At 39.2% G+C, this 20,825-nt stretch overlaps 1 long non-coding RNA gene across 2 annotated transcripts; it reads right to left on the bottom strand.

The window, feature by feature from the left end:
- Positions 1 to 641: 641 nt before the first annotated feature.
- Positions 642 to 1,972, bottom strand: LOC143416587 (uncharacterized). Of its 2 annotated transcripts, XR_013097072.1 has the most exons (5): positions 1,872 to 1,972; positions 1,529 to 1,705; positions 1,232 to 1,339; positions 906 to 1,113; positions 642 to 742 (listed from the first exon to the last, which is right to left on the bottom strand). It is a non-coding gene; the product is annotated as an uncharacterized LOC143416587 (long non-coding RNA). The 2 variants fall into 2 exon arrangements; XR_013097026.1 differs by having other exon boundaries at positions 906 to 1,339.
- Between the last annotated feature and the right edge of the window lie 18,853 nt (positions 1,973 to 20,825).

Genomic DNA, 20,825 nt, shown 5'->3' with positions numbered 1-20,825 from the left:
CATTTATAAATGACAAAAGATAGCTTTGTCGTAAAGTTTAAAACATGTCAACATTTATTAATCACTAATAAACATTTATAATTGCCAAAAGTGAGTCTTAAATGTATAATGTCACCATTTATAACACTTAGACCTAAATTACAATCAGTGCTTGAAATAACATTTAACTACTGTCAAAAATGGCAATGTATTGTAAGAGTAACACATGTAAAATTAAATGTGTTTTTTAAAACACCAAACAGTCACCCACTCCAAAAAAAGTTCATGCCAGACTGGTTCAAACTGGAAATATTTTTTGTATGTCCTTAAATAAGCGTCCCAGTGGTCCATCAGGGTGTCGCGAACCAAGCCAAGATGACCACTCAAGAACCATCAGGTGTTCCTCCAGCAACTTCTCAGTGCGATTTCCTCTTAGTCTACGGACATGTCCTTTGATGGTCATCCAAGCCCTTTCGATATGCTGTGTATGACTGCCAGATTGAGGATCTACAAACCACCTGTTGTGATTTACAGTGTAATGTCTGTACCCTATGTTTGTCAAAACATTCTTGTAGGCTCTCCACTCATCACTGATAATGGCACTACCCAACTTAACATGCTGTCTGATCAGAGGAACAAGGTGGCGCCTTGATCATTTTTCAACAAGTTTTAACACGAGCCTTCGCCTTTTGTCTTTAATTCCCATCATTCCAAATACCCATTTCTTCCTTTTCCATGCATTTCCAAAGCGTCCACGTGCATACTGAAAACAAAAAGAATAAATTTTAACAGAATATCTACAAAGAAACATTCAAAAAGATGGTTGCTTCTACTAATTTGTTTTACTTATGGTAAAGGTTTCCATGTTTAGAGGACACATTCAGATCTGCATTGATTCTAACAAACCTGTCTGAGAGTTTACCAACCTTTCGCTGATGACGGAGACAGCTTTCATCTATAACCACAAATTCTCTGTCACCACCAAGACGGTGTCCATTGTTTATTCTGTGTCTTTTAATTGCACGTATACAAACATGTCGAATGTGTCTTGCCATGCTACTTAGTGTTCTGGAGCTGCCAGCCACTTCATCATCGATCATATCTATTTGTCTGAGCCTGAGCCCTTGTGAAAATCTGTGATAGAAATTGAGGCAATTATTACTTACTGAGGCCCTAATTTTATTTCACAAGTCTCGTATTGGTGTTCAATTATGAAAGGTGCATTGCTATTAATGTCTACATCTACATATACCTGTAAATGAACTTCATCCAACTGAAAAGAGATGTTTTTGATTTCTCAAAGAGGGAGCCAGTTCTAATTGTTCTGGAAACTTTCCTATGACTTGCTCTTTTGCAGCACCTGAGAACATATCAATGAGTTAAGTAAAGAAATGGACCCTTAAACAAGAGCATTAATTGAAAAGATAATCACAAAATTAAGTATGAAGAAAATAATAATGAAAAGAGGTTAATGCTCCCTCTTGCATTGATAACCGAAATATTTTATTATATTTACTACATGCACTACATTATCATGCATTATACATACCACATATATTGGTCTTTCTTCACCACGGAAATCATTTTCATCTTATGGTGACAAACAGGACATCTAAGCTTCTTTTTTAGCAGGTGTTTCTTCTGCAGCCATTTAATGAGCCTTAGTGCCTTATATTTAGTTTGTTTTCCTTCTATTCTGGCGCGCAATCTCATTCCCAAAGACATTCTGGTGGAAAAAAATGAGTAATTTATTTTATTATCACCTCGAAACACCGTAAAATACTCTATGGGAGTCTAGTGCAAATCGGTTCAGAGTTAAAGAACTTCACATGCTATATAAAACAAGCCCTATAATCAAAAATAGTCCCACGCAAAAAAGAGGATTGTCTCACCTGTTATAATGTATCTCCGACTTTGTTATGTAGATCTAACCCGCTGGATTCATGCTAAAAAAATATGTTCTGCTGCCAAAGGGAGGGAAAACAAATTTAATTTAAAGCAGAGGAGCTTATACAACCATCCAATCACAGTTAACTTTATTAAGGAAAGCCCCTCCTCTCAGAGCGCGACAGGCAGTGGAGCGCTCTGGAAGGTCAAGCCAAAGGGGCACGAACAGACACACTGAAGGCGCTCGTTCAAGTTGCTGCGCCATGGATGGAGCAGAAGATAAAAATTTGTGTGCGTCTGCGACTTACACAGTTAGCACACGTTCGAAGAGATACAAAAAGCAGAGACTGGATGATCTAGATTGCACTAAGCCAACGACGTCAGCAGTTAGACATGAAGGTGAGTATAATGCTAGCTAGCTAGCTACCGAGCCATTTGGCTGCTAGCTACAGTGGCTAACTAACATCACATAACATGTGAATAGCTCTATTACTATTGGTTATTCCAAACGATTGATATCACTTAGTTGTATATTTTTAGTTTTGTTTATGTGCATCATTAAATTTATATTAAACACCCTGGTAAGGCAGTACACATAAGAATTATTTGCCTTGTTTTAGAAATGTCTGAACCACCACATGTGTATATAACATAATTTTTACAAAGTGGCTTTTTATAAATTCAAGTTGTAACCGTTTTTAATCAATATTTTATTTGAGTTTCCCAAGTTTAGATTATAAATTATTTTAGTATTGTTTTTTTTTTTTTTTTTTTTTTTAAATGACATCAGAAACAGCAGTATGCGACATTACGTGATGGCAGAGCTTCAGTTCATCCTTTGTCATTTTTTTTTTTTTTTAATAAATAGGACAGGGGGAATGAATGAGAGAGAGAGGGGGAGAGAAAGAAAGAAAACCAAAGGGGAGAAGAGACGGTGAGAAGGGGGGGGAAGAGAGACAAAAAAAAAACAAAAAAAAAACTCCTGGGTCACCTGTATGGAGAAAAAAAACAAACAAACAAACAAACAAACAAACAGAGGAGACAGCAAACAACAAAGAGCAACATAATAATAGAGAAAACAAAGCACCATCACAATAAACTAGCTAGTCATAGATATCAATATTTACTAAGTAATAAACGATATTGTGCAGCACGCAAGATAGACAGCGCACAGTGTGCTTTGAGGCAGCAGCCAGGAAAGCTTTAGTCCGCGTCTGTGAATACCCATGTGTGCATGTAACCGTTTTTAATCAATATTTTATTTGAGTTTCCCAAGTTTAGATTATAAATTATTTTAGTATTGTAATTTAATAATTGTTTGTTCTTTAGATTCTTCTTCTAATCCTGCCCCTACTGCAACTGCCCTTCTTAACAAGGAGCGAGAGAAACTGACTTTTCTTAAGGAGGAACTGGAGCGCGACACCCTGATGGACCACTGGGACGCTTATTTAAGGACATACAAAAAATATTTCCAGTTTGAACCAGTCTGGCATGAACTTTTTTTGGAGTGGGTGACTGTTTGGTGTTTTAAAAAACACATTTAATGTTACATGTGTTACTCTTACAATACATTGCCATTTTTGACAGTAGTTAAATGTTATTTCAAGCACTGATTGTAATTTAGGTCTAAGTGTTATAAATGGTGACATTATACATTTAAGACTCACTTTTGGCAATTATAAATGTTTATTAGTGATTAATAAATGTTGACATGTTTTAAACTTTACGACAAAGCTATCTTTTGTCATTTATAAATGTTTATTAGTGATTAATAAATGGTGTTATGCTTTACACTTTACAATAAGGCTCCCATTTGGCATTTATAAATGTTTATTAGTCCTTAATAAATGTTGACATGTTTTAAACTTTACAACAAAACTCTCTTTTGTCATTTATAATGTCATTAATAAATGGTGTTATGCTTTACACTTTACAATAAGGCTCCCATTTGGCATTTATAAATATTTATTATTCATTAATAAATGGTTTTATGCTTTACACTTTACAACAAAGCTCCGATTGATAGTTGTGGATATTTATAATGCATTTCTGAAGTACAATTTTATATGATAAAAAATATGTTTACAAATGCTGATTGTGCTTACAGGATAGTAACTTAGTCTGAAATGTTTAATATAGCAACTCTAGATGAAATATATAGGTGAACACATTTGGCTCACTATTTGGCAAGAAACCGGTCAGTTTTTTTCCTCTTTCTCACCCTTAACTAATGCATAATAAACCATTAATAATGGTTTATAAAGCATTTACAGATTAATTAATAATGTAGCTATAAACTATTTATTAGCATCTATAAGGGGAGCCTTATTGTAAAGTGGTACCCACTTTTATTTTATTTGAAACATTGTGACTCTCTTTACAGTTTAAACAAGTTTTTATATCACAAGTTCTGTGCAGGCTTTTGTAAAAAGGCTACTAATAAACCTAATAGTATGATAGAAGGACCCAGAACACACCGCGTTTGCAGGGAAAATGAGTGTTTGTTTACAGTGCACACACACTTCTAGGTCCCAGTATCCCTGAAATAAGGAGAGCATGATTACCACATAGGACTCAGTTGTCCTGCCAAACTCTGTGGCACTACCATCTTTACTCACTGCACCACCCCTCCTCTGTAGCAAAACTGCAGACCACACCTTCACCACAAATAGATACTGACAGATACAGTAATTCACAGTTAGTCAAACTCAGAAAAAGTTTCCTCCAAGTGTCAAGTGTTGCTTCAAAACATATGCAGATGCAACAGAGGTTCAAATGGCCTATTTGTTTTGATTATGACAAAATATCGCAAGTGCACCTAAGATCTGACCTGTATGCAGTTTTTTTCTATTTGAAATGCGAGATATCACATAAACACGATAATACTCAAGCCCCGCAGAAGCTACAGCTGTGGCCAATGCCCTGGCACAGATTAATGCACATGAAAGTGTCACCTGTGCAAGAAGCCAAGATTATGCAGATTTTCTGCAAATCAAAGTGTGCTGTATCTGATGGTGCAGTGTGCCCCTGGTCAGTACTGTAATGCTAATCCAATTTAAATTACATTTATCCAAAAAACTTCCTGCTCAGTGTCCAACACCTTCTCTATCAACAGCCGGAACAGAACTTTAACTTGTAGATTTTTGCTAACAGGAGAAAAATGGCAATGTTGCACCCAAATCCAAGATTTGACTAACAGGCAGACTCTTTTGTCTAGTACCTTGGCATGGACCTTCACAGGAATTAAAGATGGAACACATTCCCCATTATGACAATCCAAAAGGCTATGCCTGTGCAATGTTGCACATAATGGATGGCATTGAGATTTGGAAGATCATTAAAGTACTCCTTCCATCACCCAACTATATCAATTGTTAAACTAAAAGCTCCTCCTCTCTTCAAAGCATATGGGCACAGAACTGAAGATACAATTACATGATCGATAATCAACCTAAAGCCAAGGGTGTCCTTGTACGAAGTGCACTTATGAACATCAATATGCTCAAACATGCTGTTCACTATATGGGCAAACTGTGGTTAGTCCAAAATACCAAAAAGTGCCCTGCTGGCCACTTCAGTGAGTTATTAAGGTACTCTTATTGTATTATCTCACCCTAACATAATCTTCCATATCTGCCCCACCAAAACCACATATGGAAGACACACAGCAACACACATATAATAACAAAGCCTAACTTTTAACATTATATTTTACACAAGGTTGTACAAATAGTTGGCTCTATTTTCTCTATTCTGTTCTCTATTCTCAGTTCAAACTGAATTAACATAAACTAAAAACAGAAACAAGGGGCATTTAGTTGAACTTCATCCCTGTCATTCATATTTGACAGGAACGGTGCCTTAGCAAGACCATCTGTTTAGAAATTATATTCAGGTTTTTATAATGTAGACACATTCTCATAAAATGCTATTTTATGATACCAGGGCCATTATCTTTCTATCAATTTTAGATGAAATTGTTACAATTTTTAATGACATCCATGGCAATGGATTATCATCTAACTAATGTGAGCATGAAGAAAATTTACTAATTATTCTAATGCATTTTTGATTCTAATCCTGAGTTTATTTTGCAGTACTGAGAATTAATTAATAAATAGTATTAAGAAAACAATGCTTAAAAGAACAAAATTGTCCTGCACTTATTATTGACAGTGTTTTTCATTTGACATAAATATTTCACTATTTTTTACAATTCACAAATGAGTGCATGGAATGTGTCTACTGTCCTCATTTTTCTCATTTATACATCAGATCTGCCCACAGTGTCAGGATGTCAGACTCATAGTCTGATAATAGATTACCCTTTTGTAACATGCTCAAATAAACCCTGTCTCCTCTTCATTTTCATGCTGTGGAGATGCCTCTTTTTTGTTCTTGTCCATGGACAAAACTGTAGGTGCTTTTGCCATGAATGAATATGGTGGACCATTAAAAGGTTACAGTCATCAATTGTGGTTAAGAGAAGGGTGGTACATGGGAGGATGGAGTGTGAAATTCTGTTTTAAAGGGAAAGACTATACAGCAGGAGATGTCGAGGATTTAGGTCACCCCAGATTAAGACAAATGGTTGCCTCAGAGAAACACATCAGTTTCTCAGTTCCAGCCAGAATGCCATTACAACATCTGAACACACACGCACGCACATACTGTACACACACAGACACATTCACATGGAATGTAGTCAAAAAACATGTTTTGCACTCATAATGTCACAAATAATCTCTTAATTTTGTCTAGCCATTAAAAAAAGGGCGAGAGAGAGAGGGGAAGACAGGGAGAGAGAGAGAGAAAAGAAAAACAACAACAGTTGTGTGTCTCTGCAGTTACTGGAGTGTCTTAGCAGCTTGACGCCTCACTTGAAGGAATTAGAGTTAGATGTTTCCATATTTAACCCATGCTCCATTTCCAGCATAATCAGTATTTTACTGTACTGATTAGCAAGTAATCACTTAATCATGTATTACTAATAAGCCTCTTAGTTTACTGTCACACATATGATGATGCATGGTTCTTTGGAGAGATGTTCTAAAGGTTTTCAAAGCTATACTGTACAGTGACTGAACTGACCCTCTGTGAACTAAAGGACTGTCAACAAGGCCCTCTGAGGCCCATTAAAAGCATGCAAACATGGATCACTCTCTGTGGTATATTTGTTGGAGGACTGCGGATGAAGGTCAGCAGATCAAAGGCTTTTGGCTGACATTCCTCGGTGCCTGATGAGCCCTCTTGGGTTTCATTGATTAGCCAATGAGAGACTCGGGCAACGACATTGAACTGATAAAAACAAAGTGACTTGTCTTAGTTCAGATGGAGAAAAGTTATTTTCTCTTTCAGGTGTCTCATGAGACATGAACAATCTTGGATTCTCTTCAGGAACAAGACACTTAATCTGACTTAGAAGACAGTCAGTGATCCTCACAGTCTAAAATGTGGTGACAGCCTCTTTGACACGCACAGGGTACTGCAATTGTATACTAATTAATTGAGTATTTTCAAAAAATTCCATTCGTGTCATCAGCTGAAAAATAATAAAAAACATAAGGTCCTTGAAAAACTGCATAAATCAGCAAATGTGATTACATTACATATACTATTGGCTGAATGTGTTCCTTTAAGTATTATATTGCTTCCTCTGCTCTCTGAGGCACCCAAATAGAATGTATTTGATTAAATAGGGACAAAAATGACCCCTTTCATAATCCCACAAGTGTTTTTAATTAAGTCATTAATTAGAGAGACGTACTCCCGAGGAGCAGCTGGGAGTGGATTTCTGATAATTGTGGATGAAATTAGTGGGTTTTTGGTGTGTGACAAAGTAAGAACAGTCAAGTTTAGCTTTAAAAGATTACAAAAAAATTTAACTGTCCTCCATTGTATTAGCATGTGGCTTTAGCTAACTCATGTTGCCAGTTTTATTTTTGCTTTTTTTTTTTTGTTATTAGAAAAATGTAGGCTGTCACCATTATCCTGCCATAATTGAAGAAAATCTGTGAGTTGTGTTGGTAACATTTTTGCCTATTGATTTTGCCACTGACGTCAATCATGTCTAATAATAAAAACTGAAAACAACACGTATTAAAATGTTATATGCTCTTATGACAGGACAGGAAGACACAGAAAGTAAAGTAGTACCAAAAAGAAGGCAGCAGAGACTAGTTGAAGCAGGGAAAGATTCAATGAATGGAAACATTGCATTATAACTGAGCAGCATGTTAATGACTATGTGTTCCCAAGACTGCTGGCTTCTCAACTGAAACATGAAAATAAGCACTGACTTTGACATCTGGGTATCACTGTATTCAGAATATATATCAAATCCTCAAGTGACATTAGCATCAAGGAAGAGATGCAAAATTTTTGCAATTTGAATGTGTGCATACCTACAGTGTGTTTTGGGACACCGTTCACATCAACAATGGTCAAAATGAGGCTCTTGGGCATTGTCTGAGAGACATAATGAGTATGAGGCACAACACATTACCAGAATATGAAGCCTGTCTTCCAAGTTTTCCATATTTTAAGTTCTATAGAGGAAGCTGTAGAAGTTTTCATACATTTCAGTTGTCCTCCAAAGTAAAATGCAGAAAGAATTATAAAAAAAGACATCCAGGGAAAACTTGGAGAAAATTGACTTCAAGTCAAGTCTCCAAATTCCTTTCCAATATACTGCAGATGTGAAGAGTAATTACTTTTTTTTAGTGCATTCTTATATTCTGTTTTGAATCTTCAAAGCCAGGAAGGGGTAATTGTAATTATGACTGTAATTCATATGAAATGAGAAGAAATTGTGCCTCCAGATCACTCTGTATTACAAACATTGGTATAGGTGCACAACAAGCCTAAATGTGAAAGTTTTATTGCTTTGTTACTGACATCGGAATGGTATAAATATGTAGCTTCTTCCACTGCATTTGGATAACATTTGGGCCGGCAACAACTAAATTCCGTCCATAGGTGAAGCGAATAATACCTTTTTTTTTTATCTCTCTACCAGGGCACCTGTTAGAGGTTGGGATATATTTGGGAGCAAGTTTACACTAAAATGTCTAAGAATCAGGTAAACTGGGCAAGCATAAGTATTTAAATGATTTTTTAAAACTGCAGCTCTTGTAGTTGTTCCCAGTCTGTAGTGGTCTATCAAAAGCGGTCCAAAGGAGGAATAGTGAAGGCTGGCCCATGTGATCTGACGAGCTACTGTATCTCAAATTGCTGAAAAAGTGAATGCATTGCATTGCATTCTATGTTCTGATACCTTGTGACACCTTACAACAGTTTGTTGTGTATGGGGCTGCATAGCCACAGACCAATCATGGTGCCCATGTCCATTGCTAAAACCACCAACAATGAGCACAATCAGAACTTGATTGTGGTGCATGATTTTTTTTTTTCAGATAATTCAAGGTTATATATTCTCAGCAAAATAAGTCTTGGTCTTCCTAATAGTTATTTCTGAAAATGTCCAAGCACTGATTTTTAGACAAGTTATTGGTTGTTGAAGACTATCTGTTAGCCTGTAGTACAAGTGAAAGGAAGAAGCTGACACTCAAATGAAAGTGACAAATAATCAATTAATCTCACATAATCTCAGTTTGCTGCTCAACTTCAAAAATGGAATGAGGGTCAATTTAATGGGTGAAGCAGTCACAGCTTGTCAACTCTTAAAAGTAACTGCCATATTTGTGATGGCAGAGCTGCAAGAACTCCCCCAGCAGTATTGTCTAAGGAAACAAGAACCTGCCAAGCTGGTCATATTTACTGGTGCGCACTGAAACATGGACCAACCTCAGGAGGGACAGAGCTGAGGTGCTTTGTACCCTTGGCCAACAAGATTGATATTTAGGTTCTTTCTCAGAATATATGTAAGGGATGCAAATATATATATATATATATATATATATATATATATATATATATATATATATATATATATATATATATATTAATGAATGAATGAATAAAAATATTTGTATCTACCAAAATAGTGCAATAAGTAGTTTCTCGGATCCTGCAGGTCTAACAGACCATATGTGAATCTAAAAGTCTTTTTTTAACACGTTCATATTTATGTATTCAGATATGCATCACTTCCGTGCAACTTTAATAGATTTCAATTGATCTTTAATTAACACGAGGTAAGTTAGTTTAGGTTTGAAATAAGATATGCTGTAGTAAAACTGGAGATTGGAAACTCCAAAGTGCAAGGTTGCTACTGTCAAGAAGCAATGCAGAAAGTCCCGGACATATTTTTATTTCAGTTATTTAATCTTTTACCCTACTGAAAGAAATCAGTTTCCTTTACTTATTTCCATTAAATAATAATACAATAAAATTACATGGCTATATTTAATAACAGTTAAAAATAAATTCACCAATTGCTTCTGTTGTAGCTGATTGTGTTTACAGAAATCACATGTTTTCTACGCCTGAAAAAGACAGAGAACTGCTGAATTCTGGAGAGTTTCTTTATACACTTTACACACAATTATGTGATAATATCTCGTAAGTTTTGTTATTGTATTTGCAACAGAAACTGAAAATGAGAAAGAAAAATGCACAGAGATATATGAGCTTGCCGCAGCAAGTTTTTAATGAGTTTAATTAGATAGAACCTTTAATATAAAGTACACATGTGCCATGACACACCTGAGATACCCTGGCTGACTGGTTATTTGAGATGTTCTAATTAGGTGTTACTTTCTAGCTGACATAAGTGACTAAGCTTTATATTTGCTGCTCAGTCAAGCATTTGAAGTGAAATGTCTGCTGTTTTATTTTGTTTTTTTAACATAGAGCAATTATTCATCACTTTTGTGTTGATGTTTTTCGATTTCCACCAAAACCTTGGCCTAACTTTTCAGTATTGTACAAATAATTTCATAGGTAGAAGAATGCAATAAAATAATAACAATAATAATAACAACAACAACAACAAACAAATAAAAACTAATGCAGTGTCTTTCCACCGTTTTAGGAATCTGTTGTTCTTTGCAAAAAAACAACACAAAGTCAAAACTCTATTGCATTCCAGTCTTGACTTGACAGTATATTTTCTATTATAACATTTGGAGAACAGACACAGTGAAATAGAATATCAAAAACAGTAATACATTGGAACCCCGACTTACGAAATTAATTCGTTCCCGAGGGTCTTTCGTAAGTCGAAAATTTTTGTAAGTCGAAGCACCCATCGCGCGTTTTGTGTGAGGCGATGTTGAACGATATGCTATAGGCTAATTGCTAACTAGAACAACAATACGTTGTTCAAGTGGAACAACGAAGCGCAAGTACGGAAGCCAAGGGGTTGTCACATGATTCGGAAGGCATTGTGGGCATTGTAGGCTCAGCCAATCAGAGCCAGCGGATTTCGTTACTCGGGCATTTTGCCGTAACACGGACAGAAATATTGCCGTTCAGTGCCTTCGTAGCTTGAATTTTTTTGTGAAACGGGGTATTCGTAAGTCGGGGTTCCACTGTAGTTTTATTGGTCAGATGTGTGATGGTAACAGGTTCTATAGTCATGGTGCAGAGGAGCTGAAAGCCCATACACTCAAAGCACTGAGAATAGCATTCCAGTAATCAGCAGGAGAATTGACTGTAGTTTTAACAGGGACTTGAGTGCTGTGCTAAGAGAGAAAAGACGGGTAGTCTGAAAATACTGCTTAGGTGAAAATAGGCAGTTGAAGGAACTGTTAATGTGGGGCTAAAAGAAAAATATTGTTGAGGCGATGCCAAGATTTATAAATAAAAGACAGAAGAGATGGGTTTGGGTTTTTTTTTAAATCAAAACTGATGAGTTGAGAATCTTTCTCTGCTGACTTTGAGAGTCGTTTGGCATCTGCATCTTGGTGATCCAAAGACACGCCGTGAGGTCAGACCAGGCAAAGCAATGTTTGGCTTTGTGGCAATAAAAAGCTGTCTGTCACGAGGGTGGAAGTGAAAATCTATTTAATAATGGCAGAATATTTGGGTGGGAAAAGAGACTGACAGTATAATAAATTTGAATTACTACCTCGTGCCTTGTGTGCCTTTACTAATCAGTAAAGCTGTGATTTATATCCATATTCCCACTTTGGTCATTAATGACACCCTCAACTTCATTCCAGTTGAGGAGGATGTCATTTGAAGTGCAGACTGTAAAGTCCCTTGGGGTCAATTTTGAATTTATAATATAGGGTTATATAACTTGCTGCAAAAATATGCATTCTTGAATATGGAAAATATGGATGCCTCATCACCAACCTAACAGCTCAGATGATCTACAGTCACCGCAATTTTAAGCTGCAGTGACTGTAGATCACAATATTGCCTCTTAAGTTACGATGTTGAAAACTGACCAGAGTGATGTAAGTGATTCTGGCCTATGGAAATATGCAGAACTATTATAATTATTATTATAAGTATTCAAATCACAGATAATTATGTAAAGCCACAACAAAGAGTGATATTTATACTAGAGATGGCACGATACCACTTTTTTATGTCCGATACTGATACCGATATCATAAATTTGGATATCTGCCGATACCGATATGAATCCGATATAGTGTTTTTTAATCAACAAAACTGTTTTTTTAAATATCTTGCTGCATTTTGTATAAGTTCATACTCAAGTTTAAAACAACAACTACACTAAAGCTATTCTGTTATACCTGTATGCAAAAAAAAAAATTCATAGTTCAGCAATACTGATCAATCTAATAAACTTAAACCTACACCATCCTCCCTATTCTGGTATTTTAAAGAGTACTTAGCGTAAATATTAAGCAACCTAACTAATAGGGTTCCAACTCCCAGCAACAAAAATAAATAAATAAAAAATAGGGAACCACCCCTCACGCTCCACCTCATGATGCTTAATCGACGTAATCAACCTTAATTTGATGCAGTGTGAAAAAAAATGCACAGAAATCAATTATTTTTCAAGAAATATTAAATAGATTCAACATCTTTCTTCAACAAAATTGCAGACTGCACAGATGGTACCTTCCCAAAGGAAAAAGTACTATAGCTTACTAGGGTATATTAGACTTAATAGTTACTATATACAGTAATTGACTTCTATTCATTTTACATCAAATTAAAACTTTGGGTGTCAGATAATTATTTATTAAAAGCTAGACATTTTAAATGAGAATAAGAAAGAAAAGTATGTCTTTGTGCCCCCTTTTCCCTGTTAATGCCCTATCGGCCCCCCTGGCTAAACTTTGCTAGATCCGCCCCTGCACAGTTACCAGCTGTCAGCTACGTAGAAAAAGATCCTGGAGTAGAAAGTAATATTAAATAAATTCTAACAACAGCTTATCAAGCTTAAACGTGCTGCTGTTGTTCAGCCGCTGGTTTCGTCTTTCTGGTGCAAAGTGGGCCAAAAGCAAACAAGAGAGACGGACTCGCGACAGAAAAGCCGATCAGCTGATATTTAAGCAGTTTCATGATTGAAGTAGCAGCAAGAAGAGGCAGTCGCTTGTTAAGCTTAACGCAGGAATGCTTTACAAACATTCAGAGATGGATTTACACACTTGCTTTACTTCTCTCCGGGATAACTTTGTCGGAGATGAAATGCCGGGTTGCTAGCGAAGCTCCAAATGCTATCCAGACCACCGACAGGTCCCGCATGCCACAGCCGCTCTATCACGTGATGCATACTGCTCCGACGTGCTAACGTTCTGAGGTGAGTTACGGCGTGTTGCAAGTTTTGTGAGGTGCTTTCGTGATATTTAATGGATCGGATTACATTTTTTATTTTTCTCCGATATCCGATCCAGTAATTTAGGTCAGTATCGGACCGATACCGATACGTAATATCGGATCGGTCCATCTCTAATTTATACTACTGAAACAATAAAGGGAATATGAGAAGCTGTCAGTGTGTAAAAATTAGGCTTATCAAATTGTGTATTTTAGTAGTAATTACAAAGTGATCATTCTTCATTTTCAGGTAAAAATTAAGGCAAGTGTTGAAATACCTGTGATCAAGCCTCACTGTGAGAATCAAATCATTGCAGTAATACTAGTGGACAAGGGAAATATTTTGGCTCAGTCTAAACTACGAGACCAAAGACTTCCAGCATCATCACCATATTTAAAGACTTGGATGGATTCATGCTGTGCTCATGTCTCTGTCATTGTTTATCGTACAGCAAAGGTTCTCTCAATGACAACTTATTATTGTTTGGACTCTCTTGTCACTGTCTTCCTCACCTGCTTCATGGTTTTCCTTCATCTTTTGCAGTTACCCTACAGTCCATCCTGCAAGTCCCAGCGAACTGTGGCTGGTCCTAAAAATACCCACCCCTTGACAATGTTCTGAGACACATCCTTCTGCCAGCTACCTGATACATTTGAGTCGACTTTCTGGCTCATCTTTGCCAGTCCCATTTCTTTCTCCTTGAGCTATGTCATACTAACCTGGCTGTGCCAAAACCTAATATGACACTTAGGACCCATAGCTCCTTTCTCAAAGTCATACATTAGAGTCACAGTCAGTGCGGCTTTAATCTACAAGCTCTACTGATGTGAATCAAACAAAATTGTCTTTTTTTTTTCCTTTCTCCTTCTCTCACAACCTGTGTCAAACTCGACTTAATTTCTTTTTTAAATCTTTCCAGAAAAAAGTCTTACTTGGATGTTGCAGGAATATTAACGTCTTAAAAGTCAACTTGAAAACTTAACAAATCAGGAGACCTGAAAATGGAGACAATTTCCTCTTAAACAAATGGCATTGGCAGGATATTCCTGTCTTGATACGGTCCCAGGTTTCACGACACATGTAATTTCCTGGATCGACAAATAGCATTGATTTGAGTTGAATTGAAGTCACCATTCAATTGTACTTCTTACAGAATGCAATCAAGCGTCACTGGCACTATTGATTTAAAAGAGGTCTTAGTTTGGATGAAAACAATCAGACACTTGTTTCTAAATTCAGTGGGTATATATTTCCTTCCTTGCATGATATTTGGTTTAATAGAGGTTTTGGATATGACTTGTTACAAAAGTATAAAATTTACTGTTGCCACTGAAACTGTTAATGCACTTTCTTTCCAGTCATCCCAGCTTCACTACTCTGTAAGGCTTGATCAGCATAGACTGACCTGGAGTGAGAAAAGGGAAGAAATACAGTAAGTTAAAAAAAATTAATGTGTTTCTATTTTTGCTAATTGAAAAAAAAACACATCTATTAATGTCATCAGTTCAGACCTACATAGCTTGAAAACGTACAATGTGTGTACATGTGTAGCGGTGTTGTGGGTGTCTGCGTAAAGGGAATGGGATCTAAGGGAAACAATGGTCTTCACTGCTCTTCAGAGGGCTTCTTAATGAACCAAGGCAATCAATGCTAAAGGAGATGGCTTTGATGGATGCCTTTGAGAAAACAATGTGTCGTGGTGACCTCAATCTAAAAGTACCACAAAGAAGAGACCTTCAGGAGTTTGCGACTAGCGTGCAGTTGACCCTTTAGATGAATAAAGGGGGAAAAGTGTGTGGATTTATCCTCATCTCCCTTATAAAAAAGGTAGATTAGTTGACATTTATGTTTTGGAACATATTTATTAATTAACCCAGCTGTGGGATGACAACTGCAATACTAAGATGTGTATCTTTAACAAACATGTTAAGAAAAGTAACAAGGCTTGTTAGTTTCTGTGAAGTAATATCTAATTCACAGTTGTAACTGACACAATTGCACACACACACACACACACACACACACACACACACACACACACACACACACACACACACACACACACACACACATGGAGTTCATTGTTGGGAGATGTGTTGGCCATCTCCCTTAAAGTCTGGCATTTCACCCTTAGTACTGATATATTACATAAAGTCATTTTATATCCGGCAGTGAAGAGAAGCCTACATTAGATTTCTTGTCATGCTACCCATCTACCATTATGCAACTTTAATGTGAGGCTTACCACAAGTTAATGGACTGCACGCTGTGTCTTGGCAGTTATTTTAGAGTGAACAATACATGTATAATAGGCAGAATTTGACAAGAAACCCAGCTGAAAAATAGAAACATATATAATCACTGGAATTTAGACAAATTTCTTTTGAGGAGTTTTACACTGCAGAAGAGATATAAAAAACTATATGTGATGTATTGCTGAAAAATTGTCAGTTACAACAATTACAATTAACAAATTGATCCTGGAAGAATAAACAACATTTTTAGGGACTTCTATGAAACTTTATACTCACCACAAATAAACCCATCTAAAAATGAAATTGATCTGTTTCTTGACAACGTAACTCTTCCAAAATTACTAGACAGTCAAGCAATGGAACTGGATTCGCCACTGACGCCAAGTGAACTCCAGGAAGCCCTGATAAGTATGCCCAATAATAAGGCTCCAGGTCCAGACGGCTTCCCTGCAGAATTCTACAAAGAATTCTGGACAATTTTGGCACCAGTATTCCACAGCATGTTGCAGGAAATCGAGGAAAAGGGCAGACTACCACCAAATATGAATTCTGCCAACATTAGTCTCCTGCTAAAACCAGGCAAAGACCCTTTATTTCCCTCAAGCTATCGTCCAATTTCTCTTTTAAATGTGGACCTTAAAATAATCTGCAAAGCTCTCTCAAAGAGATTAGAGAAAATGACCCCCCTCTTAATTCATCCTGACCAAACTGGTTTCATAAAAGGTCGGCACTCCTCAACAAACACTCGTAGATTACTTAATTTAATAGACTACTCATACGATAAAAACATCGAAACCATAATATTATCTCTAGATGCAGAAAAAGCATTTGACAGAGTTAATTGGAAATTTTTATTCGCAACTTTACACAAATTTGGTTTTGGAAACTCTTTCATAAACTGGATAAGAATATTATACAATTCCCCAACGGCTCGTATCAGAACAAATGACCAGACATCCTCCAGCTTCTGTCTCCTGAGGGGCACCAGACAGGGATGCCCACTCTCCCCTTCACTTTTTGCAATTTTTATCGAACCTCTAGCAGCAGCATTTAGACAGGCTACAACAATTAAGGGCATAAAATGTAAGAACATAGAACATAAAATCAGTCTCTATGCGGATGATGTGTTGCTTTTTCTGCAAAACACACAAACCAACCTCTCTGAGGTAATTACTTTAATAAACTGGTTTTCAAGAGTTTCAGATTATTCAATTAACTGGCCAAAATCTACAGTTCTCCCCATTAACTGCTCCTTCCATAATTCTTCCTCTGCCCCACTGCAATCCGGAAATATTAAATATTTAGGTATTAATGTCTCTCCTAAGCTTTCAGACTTAACTAAACTAAACCACATCCCACTTCTAAAGAAAGTAGAAGGCGATCTGACTAGATGGAAATCTTTACCCATATCACTCATGGGAAGGGTCGCCACTATAAAAATGATGATCTTGCCAAAAATAAATTACTTATTTTTGATGATCCCTAACAAACCATCACAAGATTGGTTCAGATCTCTGGATTCATATATTTCCAAATTCCTTTGGAAAGATAAACCCCCGCGTATTAGCTTAAAAACGCTACAAAGAACCAAGGATAGAGGAGGATTAGATCTGCCTAATTTTCACCAATACTTCTTAGCCAACAGGCTTCAGTTCATCTCAGAATGGTTAAAACATACCTTCTTAGTTGAGCCCTGGCTAGATGTTGAACAGGCACTATGCAAGGATCTAGAGATTTCAGACCTACCATTTATTAGCTCAAACATCAAAAGACATGAATGCTTTAAAAGTATCAACATCAGCTTTTCTCTAACAGCATGGTGGGAGTTTCTAAAAATAACGGAGTCTTCATTAATCCCATGCAAACGTACACCTATCTGGAATAACCCTGACATATTACAAAACAATAATATGATTAATTTCCCAGAATGGAGTTGTAAAGGAATTAAATACTTAGAACATATATTAGAGGGAACAGAATTTATTCCATTTGACAGACTAGTTGAACAATATGGGATCAACAAGACAAGGTTTTTAGAATATCAACAAATTAAATCCATAGTAAAAAAGAAATTTAACCTCAGTCAAGTTGAATTACAAACACCACTAAGTGCGGCACATTTTCTTACTCTTAAATCCCCCAAATTATTATCTAAAATATACAGAACACTTTCTAAATTAGATGAATCAATATCCCTTCCTACTGCAAAGTGGGAAGCAGATTTATCAGTCAGTTTAGACCAAAACTTCTGGTCTCAGATTTGCTTAAAAACTTTTAAATTAATTAAAAATCCCAGTCTGCAATTAATACAATACAAAATACTTCATAGAGTGCACTATACAGGTCATCGGATGTTCAAGATGGGCTTTACATCTTCCAACAACTGCTCACACTGTCAAGGCAATACACCAGACAATTACATCCACGCTCTTTGGTTCTGTCCACCAGTGCAAAAGTTTTGGCGCGAGATATGTGAAGACTTATCAAAGTGTCTGAAATGTAACATTCCAACTTCCCCCTTAGTGTGTCTACTGGGCAGCTTAGATAATGTCACTTCAGAAAAGAATATAGCCCATATGATCTTCACTGCCCTATGCATAGCCAAGAAAACAGTCCTCATGAACTGGAAAAATAAAAATAATCTTAATTCTAACCAATATAGAAATTATCTATTAGATTACATTAGTCTTGACACAGCCTCTGCCACCACATTAGATCAATTGCTCTGGGCCCCTTTTATCAGCTCCATCACCTAGTGGGGGTGGGGGGTCATAGTTTGGTCCCGCCTTCACTGTTGTGATTGGTGAGGGGGTAGGGACAGGCTTAGGGCGTCGGGGGGTTCCCCGGAGGCATCTTCCTTGGGGGGCTCAACCCGGGGTAGCGGTCACGTCCGGTTGGGGGCTCTGTTGGCTCTCAGGTGACTGTTTCCTCGCGGCTGCGTGCAGCGGGGCTAGGGGAGGGTCTGTGCTGACGGACGTGGGTTACTGACCTGGCAACCTGGCTGCCCCTGGGTGGGTCCGGGATGGGCGTGAGGTTCTGGGGGCGCTCCGTCTCTGGGCTGGGGCCCGGGCCGGGCCTTGGGGGCTTGGGTCCTGGTTGGTGTGTTGCCGGGGTTGTGGGCAGGTGGGTGCATGGGGGCCCGGCCCTGGAGCAGGGTGCCGCCGGTGCGTCGAGCCGCCTGGGGGGCTCTTCAACTGGTGGGGGGGATGGTCACATCTTGCAGGAGCTTTCTTCTCTTCAGGAACTCTCTGCAGGAGGGGGAGATACAGGAGAGGTGGAGGAAGATCTCAGCCTGGGCGTTTACCGTCTTATGTAGTCTGGAAGATGTGTGGATGGTGGGGTGGGTGCAGTTTTCTCTGTGGTGGGGTTGGGTGGACTGTCCAGGGCTCTGTGGAGCCGGAGGGCGCTACTGCACTGGGCCCCGGTCTGATGGGCCTGGGCCCCCCTTCCCTGGCGGGTCGCGAAGGGTGGGAGTGCCTACTGGGGTCAGCGGGGGAGCTGGCCCCAGGGAGGGGTTACCTGCCCCTCCCTTCCTTCCCTCCCCATCTCCAGCTGCCTCCCTCTTCCCGCTCCTCCACAACCACTCACACATGCAGGGCCTTGGAGTGGGGGTATGTCACCAGGGTGCAGAGGAGGCTACCCCCCCCCCCCCCCCCTGTCCCCTTCTGGCTGCCTCTGCCTCAATTTTATCCCACAACTTAGACATTCACATTATTCACACTCTCATTACACATACATATAGGATCTTGGGGGTGGGCACAATCACGGAGTCCAAATTACCATCAGGGTGTATACCTCACCCCTGACGTCGTTGCCCACCTCTCAATTTTAAATACACTTAGTCATTGAGGGCTAGCAGGAAGGACTATGCGCTTACCTGCTGCTCCTTGGCAGGTAGCTCCATGCCCTCCTGGGTTTTAATTGCACCTTAGAACACATATGCATCAACACTACAATGAGCGGGTGGAGGGAGGTTTGGAGTCTTCTCCCACCCCCATTCTCTGCGGCCTGCTGGAGCGGGAGGGCTAGTAGGAGGAGTTGGCCGTCCGACTGCGGTCTGGGGTGTGGGGCCTCCCTGCTGCTGCGGAGTCGGGGTGGTCTGCCTCTCCCCACCGCAGGGAAAAGGGTAACACCACCTGGGTCTGGGTGCAATTCCCCCCTCCAGGGGCAAGGGTACCTAGACCCGGTTTGTAGAGTACGCTTGGGGAGTGTGATTGTGTGTACAGCGTCTCTTTATGTCTGTCTCCACGTTGGTTGAGTGTGGAGTGAGTGCATATGAGAGCATGAGGGTGGGAATGGATGTTTGTGTCTGTGTGTGCCTGTATGTCTGTGTCTATATGTCAGGTTGGGTATCAGACGCCACCTCTCTGGGGACACCTCAGGCCCTCCAAGGTTTGGAGGCCTATCTCCACCCACCACCACTTCCCCTGCCGGTGGCGGACTCCCTCAGGTGTCGGTGTGTTGGTGGTTCTTTGTATCTGGGGGTGGGCGTCCGGGTACACACCGGCTCACTCCTTGGCGGCCGCTTGTCGGGGCCTGGGGCCTGGGGCTCGCTCGGGCCCCTTTGGAGGTGGGGTGCCCCCGGCCTCTCGGCCTGGGGCTCGGTCACTCAGGCACAGCTGGGGGCCGGCGGAGCTCACGGGCGCGTCACTGCAACTCCCCCTGACTTCTGCTCCGCGGCTGCTGGGCGAGCCCTCATCTGGGACTCTCCTCAGCTCTTACTGGAACAGTGGCGCGGCTGCCCCTCTGTTGGTCTTCCATGGTCTCTTGTGTTCTGGGGGCCTCTGGATGTCTGGAGTTTTGATCTCCTCCATACCCACTTCACACCCTGGAGGACGGGGCTGTGGCCCCCCCACACTCCCTAGCAGATCATTACATGGAGAAACCTTTGGAATGCAAGCATGCTGATCCACACAGGTATGCACACATGGGTATTCACAGACGCGGACTAAAGCTTTCTTGGCTGCTGCCTCAAAGCACACTGTGCACTGTCT

This window comes from Maylandia zebra, linkage group LG1 (genome assembly GCF_041146795.1).
Source record: "Maylandia zebra isolate NMK-2024a linkage group LG1, Mzebra_GT3a, whole genome shotgun sequence".
Lineage (NCBI taxonomy): Eukaryota > Metazoa > Chordata > Actinopteri > Cichliformes > Cichlidae > Maylandia > Maylandia zebra.
This window is presented reverse-complemented; position numbering and strand designations above follow the sequence as displayed.